The sequence below is a fragment of the Xiphias gladius genome, chromosome 19, assembly GCF_016859285.1.
Source record: "Xiphias gladius isolate SHS-SW01 ecotype Sanya breed wild chromosome 19, ASM1685928v1, whole genome shotgun sequence".
Lineage (NCBI taxonomy): Eukaryota > Metazoa > Chordata > Actinopteri > Istiophoriformes > Xiphiidae > Xiphias > Xiphias gladius.
This window is the reverse complement of record NC_053418.1, coordinates 20,410,268-20,419,328: the sequence shown is the minus strand read 5'-3', so window position 1 is coordinate 20,419,328 and position 9,061 is coordinate 20,410,268. Positions and strand designations below refer to the sequence as shown.

Below are 9,061 nucleotides of genomic sequence, written 5' to 3'. Positions count from 1 at the left end.
TAGTATCAGCATTCTTTAAAAGAATACTGCACCAATTTACCGTTGAACCACTGACACTGTCACACTCAAAAAAAACAAAAAAAAATCAAAAAATCAGAACATCAGATATTGATATATTTTTTTTTTTTTTTAGACATTCCTTTTCCTACCCACAATGCAGCTCAACTACTGATATTTTGGTCAGAGTTTCTGATTTCCTATCTGATACTAGCTAAATAATATAGCTTCGAGCCGTCAGCCACAAGGAGAGATGAGGACCCAACCTATTTGCACATCTCTCTCTGGAGCCACAAAAAAGCTTTATACAACTTTTTTACTCACAAATGCAGTAGTACTACCCAAGACCTGTGAACAGACTTTGATGTGTAAAATCAATGGAATTCCCCTTTAGCTGGAAAGGCTAACTCCATGCATGGTCTGTAATGTAACAACATCATGAAAAAAACTCTGCCTTTGTGTTTGATATTATATCTTTACCGTGTACAGCATATTGCCCTCAGCCCTCCCTCTCTGTCTCTCTGGTTCCTTGGTTGGTTTGTGTGCACCGATAGTGAGTGACTGCCCTCTCCTGCTTTGAACCTTAGTCTAAAGCCATGACTGATGGGATTCACAGCCTTCTACCTGCTATATATACACACACATATATACACATGCATACATATATGTACATATGTATATTATAAATATATACATATACATTATACATGTTTTTTTTTTTTTATTGTACTTGTGTGTGAGTGTGTCAGATCATTGACTTTGACCTACGAGTGTTGTGTTCTGTATCTTTTGCCTTGGGATTTGTCTTTGAGTAATTTAACTAGGAAATAACAAGTGTCTACAGCTCTCCATTGCATGTGTCTCTTGACTAAGTCTCGGCTGACTAGAGATCATGTCAGCCGGGTATTAAATGTTTAATGCTAGTGGATGTAGAAGATTGCCTTCTACTTGTCCTGATTAAATATTTAGGGGTGTCTGAATGGTGCATTTGACATTGCTAGGAGCTGAGGGACTCTGCAGTGTGAAATGAGGGAACATAACTGACTGCCAGCTGTCTATTTGGTTGTGACTATGGTGCAACTGGGACCTCAGCTGATTAAAACTGGTGGCAGACACAGAATGGGAGGTGAGAAGGGGCGTTATATTTAGCCATGTCCTTCCAAACAATGCCTTGTTTCCTGCCTGTACAGCAGACCCTACGAGGATAAAACTTGACAACTTGGGTTAGCATACAGACCTCATTTAGATATCTGCAGACAACTGTGAGTCTCGTATTTCTTAGTTCAACTTTATTGAGACTGCAAATGCTGCCAATTTAAGAGCACAGTGAAATGGAGTATACATTAACAAAAAATAGTGTTTCTGACTCCAGTAAAAGTTCTCAGAAGGAAAGAAGAGATTGAGGTTATTTCAGTTTCCATCTGGAAAAACCAGAAAGGCGCGAGTACAAATACAGGCTTGGATTAATATCTTAAAATCAAAGAGCCGCTTGCACACCAAATTCCATGATCCCTTTACCTGACATCCTTGTCCACATTCAAAGTGGAAAAGCCTGGCAAAGCAGCAGTATTTTTTGGGTTGCTGATAATGTTTTATAGTGGATGCTGACAGAAACTGTTCAGTATATAAATAAATTAATTTGGAATTTATTCAGATCCCTTTTCAGTTCTTTGGCTGCTTGGTAGATCAAGTGCCTTCATTTCTTCTGTGGAAATTACAGTGATGTTACACTATTTGGCTTTCTAGCTTTGGCAAAGGAACATGAAACAGCATGTACAATACAAAGATTCAATGGGCTTTATTATAGAATGGCAGAGCAATCTTGTAATAATAAAAAGAATTAACTTCACAGGTATATTGACATAAATCTATCGAATAGTTTCAGCAATTCAAATAGATGAAGATGTGTCCAGAAACAGTGTACTGTGTGACATATGACAATGTAAATTTGTACGCCACTGTTTTCTGCACACGGCTGCCTAGAATATGTGCTTACATAGATATTTTGACTTAACAGAGTGTGAAAAATTGAACAGATGACTTTCTCTGTGTTCAGCATTCTACTGTGGTGGGATGTGATCTTCAGGGGCCTCTCAGGTTGCCCAGTCTATCTTACCATATTATCCTTCCTCAGAAGCAGTGAGAGGTGTTAGGATATCAGAAGCATATCTTGACATGGGACCCCTGGGATCCACTCAGGAGACACCTGGTCGCACCACAGACCACTTTACAGTGCTGGCTCACACTGGCTGCATTGTTCTGAGAAGCTCACAATAGAGTCTTGCACACGGAGACATATTCTGCAGAGAGACATGATGCATTCCTCTATGGTTACGATGTACTGAACACCCTGGCACTTTCCTCAATGCACACATCCATATTCACATCCACATGGCGAAGACGATTCCCGCAGTCTGTCACCCAAAACAACTGCAGTCTGCAACTGGGGAGGTAAAGAGAAGGGAGGCAGACTTAGTCCAGCTGAGAGAGGAAGACGAAAGTACGCGAAGGCATGTCTGACTGAGATTGTCTGCTTGGCTGGCCTGTTGGACAACACGCAGAGGGACACTGGGGATTGATCAGAGGAGGAGAAGACCTCTACCGGAAGAGCCTGGAGGCAGGAGGAACCTTCTGCACCACAGTCATATCTACTTTACTTTTCTTTGAAATAGACTTCGATTCTACAAACACTCCTAGGATCAAAGTAGACTCTGTTGATGTGATCACTGCCTCTGCTCAGTAATGCCACATGATATATGTAGATGCTTAGATCACAGTTTGGCATATGCTCTAGCAGTCTCTGCTTCAATGGCGTTTGGCTGGTGCTCGTATTTGCTTGCCTCACCTTAAATGATGACTCAACAGATAACTTCATTTCATGGAGCTATTGAGAGGCTCTCAATACTGTATGTCAAACCAGCCAAACTCTGTGACGAGCATAGAGCAGATGTGGATTTTATGTCTTGATAGAAAAAAACTTTAGAACTATGTGAGAGCTAAACTAATGATTTAAAGTGTGACTTGTGGTCTCACACAAAATAAGCAAATTTCACGACTGTCTGCACTCACTGTCTATTCTTTACAGTTTTCCAGAGGTTTGTGGTCGGGCTGTAATGCAATTTTCACTGTGTGGTTCTTTGCCTGCACTGGTATCTGTTTGTTTGTTGTACCATTCTTTGTAGGAATGTTGTTGGGTCTCTGCTTGTTATTTGTCAGGAAATTCTGACCCATTGTTTAAGGAGGGGTGGGAGGGGTAAAATCATGTAGGCTATTGTAATGCTGTCGTTTATCTCTCTCCGAGTGAGCAGGCTCACTCGGGGGCTGCTTGTTAATATGCTAACGTGTCCACACAAGTGCTTGGTTTACACATACGATGATACTGATCTCTGATTCTGAAACCTTGCTGGGTGGATCAGGGCAGGATAAGTGGTTAAGGTATGAAGGAGGCCGTATAGGCCCTGTTATGGCTGGATGGTTTAGCTATAATCTGATTGAGCAAGCGGCAGAGACTTGATGGGGGCGGCATCAGGTCCTCACAGCCAGACAACCAGTTTGCTCACACCTGCCACTCCATTTCATTTCAGTGTTCTAGCTGATTACTGGCAGTAATTAAAATTTCTAATTATATCTGATTCACTATCAAGCAGGATTTGTAGAAATACAGATTATTAGCTGGTTTTGTTTTGGCTCAATTACCCACTTGCCTCTCATAGGAGCTGTAGCTCGTAAGATATGAGCTCTGCCAGCTCGATATCTCCATCAGCTCACCCAACTCCCCACTTTAACACCTGCAAGCGTTTACAACAGGTCTGTGTTTTGGTCAGTTGGACTGTGTAATGTTGTAGCGTAAGAACAAGATACCTTCCTGTGATCGGAGAGCCACAAACTGGTGGCTCTTGTTCAAGAAACAGATGAGCAGAGAAAAGTCTTCAGAGCAGCATTTCATTAGGGTTGTTGAAGTTTAACCATTCAAGCCTACAGAAAACAGGGGCAGGTTTTCGAAAGGGCAAAAAGAGGGAAAATACTTCTTCAGATTAAAGGCAAGAAACCAGTGGTGGAAAACATGAGTGGCAGAAGCAATCCTCTAAAGCAATCTATAGCAACCCATCCAACCTTGAAGGAACGTACAATAGCCAGAGCCGTTTCCTCAGCATTTGCAGTCTTGTGTGGGATGCTGCATAATCTACCTGCCAGATTAAGATGACATGGTCATTGTCTTGAAGAGAGAATTGAATTATGGTGTGTGAAGGGGATTTAAATGAGATTATAGGGAAAGAACTCATCCAGCAGGCGTGAGATGTGCAAAGTCAGGGGCTACGCACACACCGACTACACTCTCTTTCTCATGTGTGCACACACACAAATACACACACACACACACGCACACACACAAGCACACACTCTAACACTTGCTGCACATGTGCTCATACAGTGTGAGCTATTTTGCATACACTTCAGCACCAACACAAAAATATGCAAACATACCGCACAGACATGCAAATGCACATGTGCATACATACACACTTGGCCTACATTCATAGGCCCCACTGCATTGGGGCTCATTCCCTCACTCTTTGCTGCATTCTTATAGCAGAGGTGTGGTGACAGTGCATCTTCTGTCTGTGAATCTGTTTTCTGCCTACTAATGTGTTTCCAGCGTTGCCTATATGGGCTAATCCCCATGATGTGTGCGATTAGTTTAATAACTCGGCAGCATATTTAGTACATGTATCTGCTCTGTTTTACCACAGCTAATCTCCTAGCATCCCCAAACTGCTGATTTCTCATGATCCTCCCTCCTCCTGTTTACACTTAAACTCTGTCTTTCCATGTTTTTCCTCAGGCTCCGTGTGCGTGCATGTGTGGATGTTTTTTGCATGTTCGTATAGTAGCGTGTGAGTTACAGTGATGAATGAGTGCATGCTTGTGTGTTACACATTTGTCTACCTGCGCATGTGTGCATGCATAGTCTGCTCTGTGATGCAGTTTAATTCCTGGGGATGCTCTTATGTCAGAAGATGTTGCTGTGTATGTGTCTGCCCTGCTGGACAAGAATATGTTTAGAGATTCTGCAACAGCGGCTTGCCATTTTTTTTTTATATTATCATTGATCATCAGGTGATAGGACACACAATGGCTTCATAACAACAATGATGGTATCAATTAGATGGAATGTGATCTCATCCCCCAGAACTGTGTTTATGCCACCCATAAGCAAATGCATGTGTGTCTTTGCCTGTACATCTATTGAGGGTGGATGGATTAGAATCAGCAGATGGACTGTATTTGCATTAGCCACAGGGTGCTAACAAAGACGGAGTTAATCTGGTGTCCAGGGCTGAGGCCAGGTTGTTTCTCACTTGGGCAGAGCCAAGCCAGGACACCCTGTCTGGGAATCTGCGGCAGCAGCAGGACGTCTGAGTGGGGCCAGAGTCCAGTCTGTCTAAGGTTAAGTAGATCAGGAGCACAGGTGGGTTAAGTGGAAACTTTGGGTTCAGTGGCTGCCTGATATTAAGTGTTTGGTAAAGGTAGAAGGCAGCAGAAATGGGACATTGAACCATGATATAACCCTGAAGAGGTGAAGAAAGGGAATATGACTAAAACATAAAAGGAGAGGAGGAGTAGGAGGTTATAAGTTGAAGAAAGCAAGCACAATTAAAGGAGGGAGGGCATGTGAGGGGAGCTCACAAACCCAAAACCCCTTGCAAGTGTTTTGAAGTCAATTAGCTTTCTTCCTGATATATTCATGCTTTTTCGTCTCCCTTTGTTCTCCCTTCTCTTGCTCGGTTATCACAGTTCCAAGCTCTCCACAGGGGGGTGGGTGCAGTGTTTTGCTCGGCGAAGCTTGTGTTTGTGTCAACCAACCATCACATTCCCTGCAGAAATGGCCAAATCTTTCTTTTTCTCTCTGTGTTACTCAGATATCTGTTCCTCTCTACATCTTCTTTTGAAAATGGATACAACATGCTTTCAAGGCGGAATTTTATTTAAGGATGCACAATTCAGCCAAAAGTTGTGACAACACAATTTTTCCATTTTATTTTTTTTCTTAAAAAGCTCTTGTATTAATGTTTGTCCCGTTTGCAAATCCCTATCCCTGTTGAAGGCAATATATGTATGCTGGCTCTAAAGCCTGCCCTTAACAATAACAAGTTCTGTTAGTGTTGTCTAAATGTTAACAAATGAGTCTTAGAGAGGTCAGGCAAGCCAGACTGCTGTGATTATCACTAATCAGGATCCATACAAATTGCCGCTTTCCCTGGTGGAAAAGAGAGAATGAGAAGCATTAGGTTGTAGCCGAGCTGGTCCCACCAGCAGCCACATGGCTGTGAAGGGTGAAAATAAGAGGCCATCGTTTCCCGCCAAATGCATACTTTGAGGACAGTTTTTAAGGCGCAGCTCTCTAGTTAAGAATTAAAAAATGATAGCAACTTGGCTGGAACTACCCAAGGGTCCTTTGCAGTGAAAGGCACAGAGATACTGACAGATACTTAGTGGGTTGTTTTAGAGGCGGTTTACAAGCATGGAAGTTGTGGAACAAAAGGAGAGATGAAGGCTACTAGTCCCCAGAGCTTTTAAGCTTTAGTGCAGGCTTCTATTTTGGGAAGAATGATTCTTTGAGAGAACAAGAGAGTTCGGAAGGGAAAGTAGGAGAAGCAGAATTTTTTTTATTGCACCCATTACATGTCATCACTCCAAACTAATCATGTCCTGGAAATTGAGCCTGAGGAAGAGTGCTGAGCTTGGCTTTTACTCAGCTTCCCTTCCCCTCCCCCTTTTCTTCACTCTTTCCCTCTATCTCTCCCCCTTCATTCTCACACCCTCAAATCGTATTTGCCTCTTTATCTTAGTCCAATCTGTAATTCCCACTTCCTCTATCCATATCTGTGCCCTCTTTTATTGCTTTCCTTCTCATTGCTTTCTTTTTATTCCTCCTGCTCCATTTCTCTTTTCTCCCCTTTTTCAGCCGTTCTTTCCCTCTCTTCTCCTTCCCTTCTTCTCTCACTGGTATTTGTGTATTAACTAGCGAGCCACAGAGTAGTGCCCCGGCTCCTCTACACTGGATTGTTTGCTCTCAGACAAAGAAGTGGATTTTCAATTAAATTGGCTGTCATTAGAAAGACGGCGACACTCTGCCGTTCCAGGGCCCTCTGCATTACGGGCAGCCTTCACACATGCTTTGATGATGGCTCATTTTCCTCAACGTTATTCCCCTTTCTCCTCGATCCTGTCTTAGACACTCAAGCTCTAAGTCTACATCTGTACATCTCAGAAGCAGAGGCTCTTATACCAGTGGTTTGGGCTTCAACAGAATTGCTTATAATATCATCGTTTACAGTCATAAGGTGGAAGTCTGCTATGTGTTAAGATGCTGACTGAACCAGAGACCTCCTGTCTGGTAATTGCATTGGCTTAATAGTTCCAAGAATGCTATCTCCACTTGACAGGTGGTCACGAGATGTGGTGGGATAAATCGCTGCATAAATTATCCGGAGTGGTGGAATTGCAGTTTTGCTGAAAAAGGCAAGTGCAGGGGTTTCAGGGGGAGAGGCGATAAGCAACTGGATTGGAAATGTGATGGGAAGTGGTATAGGGGACTTAACCATGACACAGGGGAAGCAGGGCTTTGAATGGTGGAATCCTGAATGAATTGTGGGCAGTTGTTATCTTTCAATGCAAAAACACAAATAATTCAGGTCTGTGTGAATGAGTTTGAAGAGCAGGAACACAGGGGCCTGGGGATAGACAGCATACAAATTACATGCATGCTCTGTCCTCTGGGGTGGGAAGAATACACTTTTTTCTATAACACGGTATTTTCATACATATTTGATCCTCTCCTGGCTGTGATTACCACTCGCCACATTGTCAATCTCCATCACTCTCCACTTCCAGTCTGTCCTACCGTATGTGTGTGTTGGGCTTGTTTGTGTGCCTATATATGCACACATTGTGGGGAGAAGTGGGCCAGTTATATTAGATTTGGCAGATGCAGCACAATTTATCTGACATGGTGAGGGAGAAGATTAGAGGGGGAAACACAAAATGTATTCAGTATTACACTCTCATCTCACAGCTGTAGCAATTGATTTTTTTTAAAAGTACACATTGGAGCGCCTGGACAGCCGATAGCTGAGAGGGAGGTGTGGAGAACTGCCATTATCAGGCCAAAGACTCCAATTCACACATGTAAAAATTCCGAATGAAAAGAGGATAAACAGCAATAATCTGTTTCTGCGGACGGAAGCGTGTCTAAAGTCATTTGGGGGGAAGCCGCTGTGTATGAATTTCTCCACTGCTCTGGCTCATTGTCCTTAACTACATGGCTCGGCCTAAGCCTGCCCTCTGGGTCAGATTACTCACAAAATGCCTCATAGCCTTCCAGGATTCCCCTAGTCTGAGTTTATCATTCTCCCACACATTCAGCAACTCTACTGGAAAGCAGGGGCACTGTTTTAGCGTGAGCATACATTATGGCTGCCAGTTGGCCAAACACTGAATAGACAATAAAATGAGGAGAAAAACACATTCATCAGCAGTGGACTGCTGATATTGGTCAAGCACCCGAAAAGCCTCCACAACAGTGAAAAGGCAACTGCAGCAGACAAAAGCGTCTTGAATGGATTAGATTGAGCTATCTCTATATTCCTCTCCTAAATAAACAGAATACATGTTAACATTCTATATATCTCCTTGGTCATTGACGGGGGTGAACTTTAAATGAAAGCACCAGTCAGTATCAGCCAGTTAATGCCGTCCTTTTGCAATAAATGGTTTCTTAATGGTTAGTCAATTTTCCCACTTTTGCGTGTAGCCTCATATGAAATGATTAGTGAGGCATTGCTGTGTTAGGAGAGGGAACATCAATCAAGCCTGAGAGAAAGGATGGCTAATGACACCTGTGTCTGAGAGGGCGGCCAGAGGGGTTGTTGGGTGGTGGCAGTGGTGGGGTAGCTGCCTTTCACACTCAGAGATGTAGTTTTCTTCTCTTTGTTTTCCCCTCTTATCTCACGGCTTGTAATTATTAGTTGCTTGCACAGATTTAAAAAAAAAGAGTTTTAAA

The 9,061-nt window shown here is 42.8% G+C and overlaps 1 protein-coding gene across 2 annotated transcripts in view; it reads left to right on the top strand.

The window, feature by feature from the left end:
* LOC120805289 (tetratricopeptide repeat protein 28-like) overlaps positions 1-9,061 on the top strand; it is a 162,138-nt gene that overhangs the window by 67,564 nt on the left and 85,513 nt on the right. The gene's annotated exons all lie outside the window — the stretch shown is intronic.